This window comes from Herpailurus yagouaroundi, unplaced genomic scaffold (assembly GCF_014898765.1).
Source record: "Herpailurus yagouaroundi ecotype Mexico unplaced genomic scaffold, PumYag 67120, whole genome shotgun sequence".
Taxonomy (NCBI): Eukaryota; Metazoa; Chordata; class Mammalia; order Carnivora; family Felidae; genus Herpailurus; species Herpailurus yagouaroundi.
This window is the reverse complement of record NW_024419969.1, coordinates 291,747-299,661: the sequence shown is the minus strand read 5'-3', so window position 1 is coordinate 299,661 and position 7,915 is coordinate 291,747. Positions and strand designations below refer to the sequence as shown.

At 41.9% G+C, this 7,915-nt stretch overlaps 1 long non-coding RNA gene across 2 annotated transcripts; it reads right to left on the bottom strand.

The window, feature by feature from the left end:
- Positions 1-1,510: 1,510 nt before the first annotated feature.
- Positions 1,511-7,594, bottom strand: LOC121024774 (uncharacterized). 2 transcript variants are annotated; one of them, XR_005787812.1, is made up of 2 exons: positions 6,927-7,594; positions 1,511-1,721 (listed from the first exon to the last, which is right to left on the bottom strand). It is a non-coding gene; the product is annotated as an uncharacterized LOC121024774 (long non-coding RNA). The 2 variants fall into 2 exon arrangements; XR_005787813.1 differs by lacking the exon at positions 6,927-7,594 and adding an exon at positions 6,073-6,546.
- Positions 7,595-7,915: the final 321 nt, after the last annotated feature.

Sequence of the window (7,915 nt, the reverse complement as noted above, 5' to 3'; positions counted from 1 at the left end):
AACGGAGAAGGGCAGACTGAGAAGGAGAGAAAGAATCCCAACCAGGCATCATGCCTAGCACAGAGACCAACGTGGAGTTTGAACTCACGAAACATGACATCATGATCTGAGCTGAAATCAAGTCAGATGCTTAACTGACTGAGCAACCCAGGGTCCCTGTTTTAAAGTTTATTTATTTATCTCTATACCCAATGTGGATCTCGAACCCATGATGCTTAGATGAAGAGTCACTGAACCAGCAAGTTGACCCTAGGTAAATTATAAGTGACAAGACCAAGGGAAAGGACTTTGAGCTTCAAAGGGTGGCACCTTGTGGGAAGGCAAATACATGGGTAAACAATAGTAGATAAGGGCTCATTAGTAGTTTGTCTCTGTAGATTTCTTCAGTGCCAACTCTTCTCCAGTGATAAGTGTAGAGTGGCAGGAACAGGATCACAAAGGGGATTTATGATCTGTTTTCAGGCAGATATAGGGAAATGTGAAAGCTCATACCATGTCTACCTTTTGTCTGTTGACTTCAACTCATAACCCTCATGCGTGGGTGGTACATTTTAAGGTGGCAGATTTTGATCGGTCATATTGTCAACACTGGAGACATCATTAATAATATGGTAAAAGATGCAGTACACAAGAAATGAGAATGTATATGAATGATTTATTTCCTTTTATTTGCATCTTTAAGCAAGTTTCTTAATATAATAATGAACTAACTAAATGCCTGTTAGTTCTAAAGTACCTTTCATTTTTATAAAGAATGCTCCTGGAAATGTAGTTAGGGGTCTTCAAGGAAAAATTTTTGGCATTTACAGCAGGGTTGAACTCTCAGCATTTAGCAACTGGAAGGACATTTTGAAATCATGACAACTGTACTTCTCAATATTTTAAATTCACCAAAATAATGTTTTTTGTTTGTTTTGCATGACGCAGTTGAAGTGGCTTTTAACTCAACAAAGGTTACACACGTAACTCACAGGTTTCTGGGTCATAGGCTACATTTATAGACTTAGTCTCTAGGAGAGGAAAAAAACTGCCTTAAAAACTCTCCAGGTAGTCCCTCATGTACTTCAAAGCGAACTCTTCAGCTGGCCTAAGTATCATAGCCCTACGAAAATAGTAATTTGAAGTGGATTTAAAATTCACCTTATAGGAGATCCTGGGGACTCAGTTAAATGTCTACCTCTTGGTTTTGGCTCAGGCCATGATCTCACAGTTCAGACTGTGTCCCGCATCAGGCTTTGCGCTGAGAGCCTGGAACCTGCTTGGGATTCTTTCTTTCTTCCTCTCTCTCTGCCCCTCCCCCGCTTGTGTGTACATAAAATAAAATATAAATAAAATTAAAAAAAAAAAAAAAAATTCACCTTAGTGAATAGTTTAAAAATATGCTGAAAATAATTATTTTTAACATTCTCTTATCTTTCTAGGTAGAGATTCACTGATCATGATGCAATCAGAATTAATGTTGAAAACTGACCTCTATGCTTTAGAGTCAATATATAATGCAAAGACAGAGTCTGAGATAAAAAGGAATAGCTTTATTGCTTTGCTGGGCAAAAGACAGTGCAGCAGACAGTGGTCTTCAAAAAGCTGCAAGGCTTTGTGGAAGAAGGGGCTGGATTGTTTTATAGGAAAATATGGGATCTGGCCAGTTTTGACAGGAATTGTATCTGTGCTGCCACCCTTCTTCACTTCTTTACGGTGTTACCAGGTTCTTGTAACAGAGGCTAAGAAGGGAGGAGAGGAAGAGAAGAAAAAGGTTACTTTAAAATTGAGCTTTGCTGTAGTATTAGTGCATTTTACTTTTGTTCAGCTTTATGCATTTACATGGTTTCAGTATACCACTGTTATTTTAAGTGTTCCATTTCTATGGAAGAGGGGCATCATACTCATCTGGTTGCTTCCTGTCAGGGGACTTTTACGGTGTAAAACTTGAATTTGCTTTTCCCAGTTACCCTTTCTGGCTTTTAAGATGGATAGGGTATGTTTACAGACATAAGGCACAGAACAAAGGATAGCCTTTAGCAGTGCATACATTCCTGGGATTTCTAGAAGAAAACAAGAAATCCCCAAGAATTTAACTCCATCTGGGATCCATGAGAACAGACCTGAGAACCAGTTGGTCAGAACTTGTCCATTCCTTCCAATACAGGAGTTTGATGAGCTAGAGATTGTTGCATCCAGGTTGTAACCTGTTGTTGCATTTTTCCCACACCAGTCTCAGCTTGGTAAGTATTTACATATGCATAGCAGGATGCATTTGCAATCATACAAACACCTCCTTGGTTGGCCAACATATAATCTGAGGCCATGCAATTTCAAATTACTTCTGTGAGGATAATATATTATCCTGAACCTATAATCACTGTGCGGGATCGGGAAGCTTCAGCAGTAGTCCCTTGTCCATTAGGGTGACTAGGTAAACTTCCTTACTGGATGTACAAGTGTGTCACAGTAATACAGTGCACACTGTGCTCTCAGAAGGCACATCCAGCACTCAGTGGCCCATTTGGATGAGTACAAGGCCTGAACAGGGTGAACTAGGGAATTATCTCTCCATCCTAAAGAGAAGGCAAATAGAAAGTAAAGTATCATTGCACCATTACTCATTTTTATTTTCTTAAATAAGTATTTCAAATCTCCCAAGGGTTGACTTTTCTTTGGGACTGGTTCCGTTTAACCTGAATATGGTGCACCCAAGGTTAATTTATTCCAGCCAACTTGAGGGATATGTGGGTTGTCAAGAGAACATTGTATGGTCCTTTCCGTTTCTCTTCCAACTGATGATCTGGGCCCTGTTCTTTCCTCATGTTGAATGAGGAAGCCTAGCTGCAAGCCTTAAAAGTTTTGTGGTGCTTCTGGTTGGGCTGGATTTCTGAAAGAAACAAACTCATGCATAGTTATTATTAGTAACTGATTCAATTGTTGAATATATCATTTTAGTTTTATTTATTGAACCAAATGTGTATTTTCCCTCCTACCTTGGGGTGTTAGGACTGACCTATAATACATAATCTCATAGGGGATTAGTTGCAGCCCCTTTCTAGGGGTCATTCAGATGCAGAGAAGGACAATTGATAGGACTTGATCCCATTTCAGTTGTTTATCGGCATAGCTTTTTGTCTTTTCTAAAGTAGGATTCATTTTGGGGCACCTGGGTGGCTCAATCGAGTGACTCTGGGTCAGGTCACAATCTCACAATACATGGGTTCGAGCCCTGGGTAGGGCTGTGTGCTGAGTTTGGCGCCTGGAGCCTGCTTCAGATTCTGTCTCCATCTGCCCCTCCCCAACTAACACTCTGTCTCTGAACAGTAAACATTTTTTTTAAGTAGGATGAGAATTTTTTTTTTCCTATAGAGTGGGGCTTCCATGATGCATGTAATTTCCATTTAATACCCAAACCTTGCTTACTCATGGAGTTGCTACTGTAGTAAAGGAGGGTCCATTATCACTTTGGATAGAGGTAAGGACCTTATAACTTGGATTTAACTTCCTTAAGGAACACTTTGACAACCTTCTCAATTGCCTTTTCACTTCATGTGGGGAAAGCCTCCACATAGCCCAAGAAGATATACATAGAGACTAGTAAGCATGGAAAGTCCCCAGTAGTTTGTGGGATTTGGGTAAAATCAGTGTGCCAGTCATAATAAGGGCATTCTCCCATATGTTATATTCCCACTGGCAAATTTATTAACTTTTAGATTATTCCTTAGGCAGACAGGGCAAATGTGGTATCAGGCAGTATCACAAGACCATGAGAACTGATTCCCATTAATGAGTAGGGTACCACCAGTCAAATTCGTATTTCTCTATCCTTTTGTTGTCCTCATCTTACACAGGAGAAAACTGGATCAAATCCACTTGGGGCAATAGGCTCCTTCAAACTGATGACTGGCTGTTGCTCATTTGTCTGCTCTATCTGCTGCTTGATTACCTTGAACCACACAAGAGTCTAATTTTTTTTTAAATGGTTATTTTTGAGAGAGAGACAGAGAGAGAGCTTGAAAGGTGGAGGGGCAGAGAGAGGAGTCACAGACTCTGAAGCAGGCTCCAGGCTCTGAGCTGTCAGCACAGAGCCTGACATGGGGCTCAAACCCACGGACCTGGAGATCATGACCCAAACTGAAGTCAGATGTTCAACTGTCTGAGCCACCCAGGTGCCCCAGCAGTCTAATTTTTGATGTCCCAGGTAGTGCATGCTAGCCATGGCCTTTGGCTCAGATCGAGTTTGCATGACAGCACATATCTCTGGGATATATTTAATATCCTGATTTCCTGGGGCGCCTGGGTGGCGCAGTCGGTTAAGCGTCCGACTTCAGCCAGGTCACGATCTCGCGGTCCGTGAGTTTGAGCCCTGCGTCAGGCTCTGGGCTGATGGCTCAGAGCCTGGAGCCTGTTTCCGATTCTGTGTCTCCCTCTCTCTCTGCCCCTCTCCCGTTCATGTTCTGTCTCTCTCTGTCCCAAAAATAAATAAACGTTGAAAAAAAAATTAAAAAAAAAAATCCTGATTTCCTGCTGTCAGCAAACACCACCCATCCCATGTTACCCTGTTGATACTGCACCACCATAAACTATATTTAGAAATCTATATAGACTTTTTTTTCCCCAGGGGAAAGTTGCAAAGCTTGTGGGGGTTTAATTCTGCCTTTTTGCTCATGTGCCCTGGGGGTGGGAGATTGTGAAGTACTCTTGCTTCACAACCCCCAGCCATTCACCATGCCATAACGTGCTTAGCAGTGTTTGTGGTCAAGAAAACCACCATTAGTAAACAAGTGCGAGTCAGCCTATGTCAATGGCTGGTCACATAAATCAAGCTTCCTAGAGTACATAGTTTCAAGAATCTCCAAACCATTATAGAAGAGACTTGTTTGAAACAGAAAGCAGCACAGCAGTTTATTTAAAGAGCTCATGGTCTTAAGTTCACTTATGTATTTTTAGAGAAAGAAACAGAGTGACTGGGGGAAGGGCAGAGAGAGGGGGAGACAGAATCCCAAGCAGGCTTGGCACTGTCAGCACATTGTGATGTGAAATTCGTTCCCATGAATTGTGAGATCACAACCTGAGCTGAAATCAAGTTGGACACTTAACTGACTGAGCCACCTGGGTATCCCAAGAACTCACAATCTTTAAAGTGACATTTGGGCTATCAGAAAGTATTGCTTGGGCTTGGGATCAACCAATAGCTTCCCCTTTATTCTAATAGAACCAACACTTGGTGGGGCACCTATGTAACAATGGACTGTCCTATCCATAACATGAATTTTTCTGCTTCCTGTAGTAAGTCACAGGTGGCAGCCAGTGCACATTAGCACAGGGCAATATCGTTACCACACTGTCCAGGGACAGGACATGGAATTTTCCCATCATTTGTATTAGCACTCCCAAGGCCAGCCTCTGCCTTTCAGGAATACACTGTTTTTCAGGGGCGCCTGGGTGGCTCAGTCGGTTGAACATCTGACTTCAGCTCAGGTCATGGTCTTGTGGTTCATGAGTTTGAGCCCCACATCGAGTTAGCCTGATGTGCTAACAAACAGCTCAGAGCCTTTCTTTTCCCCTCCCCTGCCTCTCTCTGTCTCTCAAAAATAAGTAAATGTTTAAAAAAAATTATTTTTCATATCAGAGTGTCCTAAGGTGGTGGTGGACTAAGGTGACCATTTTGTCTCAAAGGCTTTTTGACAATCCAGACCATACTAGGGGCTCTAAATTGAGCCCTTTTAAGGCTTCATAAAGGAGCTTAGCCATAAGGCCAAAATTCACTATTCAGATTCTGCAAAATCAAGCCAAACCCAAAACCTGCATAACTGTCTCTGATTTCTTGGAATATTCAAATCCTAAATGGCTTGCTTTCCACTAGCCATTAAACTTCAGTTTCCCTGATTTAACAGGAAATCCAGATAGGAGACTTGCTGTTTACAAATTTTAGCTTCCTAGTGGAAACCTTGTACCCATACCAGCCCAAGTGATTAAACACACTGATGGCATTTTCTAGACAATGTTCATGATCAGGGCTGGCTATTAACAGATCAACATATTGCAATAATATATCTTGGTCTACATGTAGTCTGTAGAAGTCCTTACCTAGCTCCTTACTTGAATTAAGTAAGCGAATTTTTGAAGCCTTGAGGGAGTACAGTCCAACAATACTGGATAATGACCCACGTCTGGGTCTTGTCATTCAAAGGCAAACAGCAATTGAGACTTTCCTTCCAAAAGAATATCAAAGAAGACGAAGACATCTTTTGACTCCAACACTATAAACCATCTATAGTGTCATGGCACACTAGTCATTTGTATGGATTGTGGGATGGATATCCTAAACTTTATAGCCCTTAAATCTTGAACAAAGACATATTCCTCCAAATGAGGTTTCCTCACTGGTGAAATGGTAGGGTTACAGGGAAACTGGTAAGGGTGAATCAGCCCATGTTACTAAAACTGATTGAAAACTAGTTGTAGGCTCTTACTACTTCTTTATGTATCTATATATCTATTGATCCATCCATCCATCCACCTTTTATAGACCCCAACCATCTATCCATCCACCCATCCATCCACCCATCCATGCACCCATCCATCCATGCACCCATCCATCCACCCATCCATCCATCCATCCATCCATCCATCCATCCATCCATCCATCCATCCATCCATCCATCCATCCATCCATCCATCCATCCAGTCTGTCTTGTCTTTGTCTATCTACCTACCTATGTTTAAGTGGCCTCCATGACCAATGTGGGGCTTGAACTCATGTCCCTGAGATCAAAAGCTGCATTGTCTACTGTTTGAGTTGGCCAGATACCCTAATGTTTCCTCCTTTAAAGCCACTGTTTAACATGAAGAAATTTTGTTTCTTCTTTCAACAGTGCTACTATTGGAGTGGCTGACTTAATTCACCCAGGTATCCCACCTGCCCAAACAGTGGTACTCACTTGTTCACACAACTCAGGTGGTCCCAGGCCGCCTTACGGTCTTCTGCATTCAATACCATCAGCTGAAGCCTTATGGCACAATCTTGTAATCGTGATTGGCATTTCTCAGATGAGAAAGTTATTTGAGCATTTAAATTGCTTTTTATAAAACATCTTGCAGAACAAGAGGAATTGGACAATCAGGCATGTGTAAAAAACTATGTCTCAACTTCTGTTTACCTCATTTACATTACAGTGGCTGTAAGAGGACACTGTTGTACCCAACCAGTGACGCTAACCATAGACAGAGTAGAAGGACTTAATGAAGTCAGTTACTATTTAAGACCGCATAGATTTCTCCAGTATTTACCAAATAGTTTATCAACCCAGACTCCACATTAAATGCATGTGGGGTTTTTGTGGGGCTATTCTAAAAGGGGCCATTGATATGGCTCTAAGCACTGGGTCCCTTCATTCACTATCCTTGTCCCATCCTTCCCCTTGAATGACCATCTGTTTCCCAGAAGTTTCAATGTGGCCTTCCTTTCCCTGTCTAGAAAACGTTGAGCAATCTCACTTCCTATGCCTTTTTTACAATAGACACACTGGTCTTTGCTCAACCTGGGATGTCCCGACTTGCCCTTTGGTTGGTCTCTTTGACCAGATGACAAAAGCAAAACTCAAATCAGTCTCACCTTTTGTTCTTCCCTAGCATTATAAGTCTTGTATATAATCTCCACCAAACAGGCTGGACACAGCACCCTCAACTTTGTTTAGCTTTTGTCTGACGTCAGGAGCGCTCTGCCCAGCGAAGAACATTTTGACTAGCCATGTATTCTCAGGGCCCTCTTCAAGTAAATCAGTGTATTCATTTTTTTTTTTTTTTTTTTTAATGTTCATTCATATCTGAGAGAGAGAGAGACAAGTGTGAGCAGGGGAGGGGCAGAGAGAGGGAAACACAGAATCTCAGGCAGGCTCTAGGCTCTGAGCTGTCAGCACAGAGCCCGACA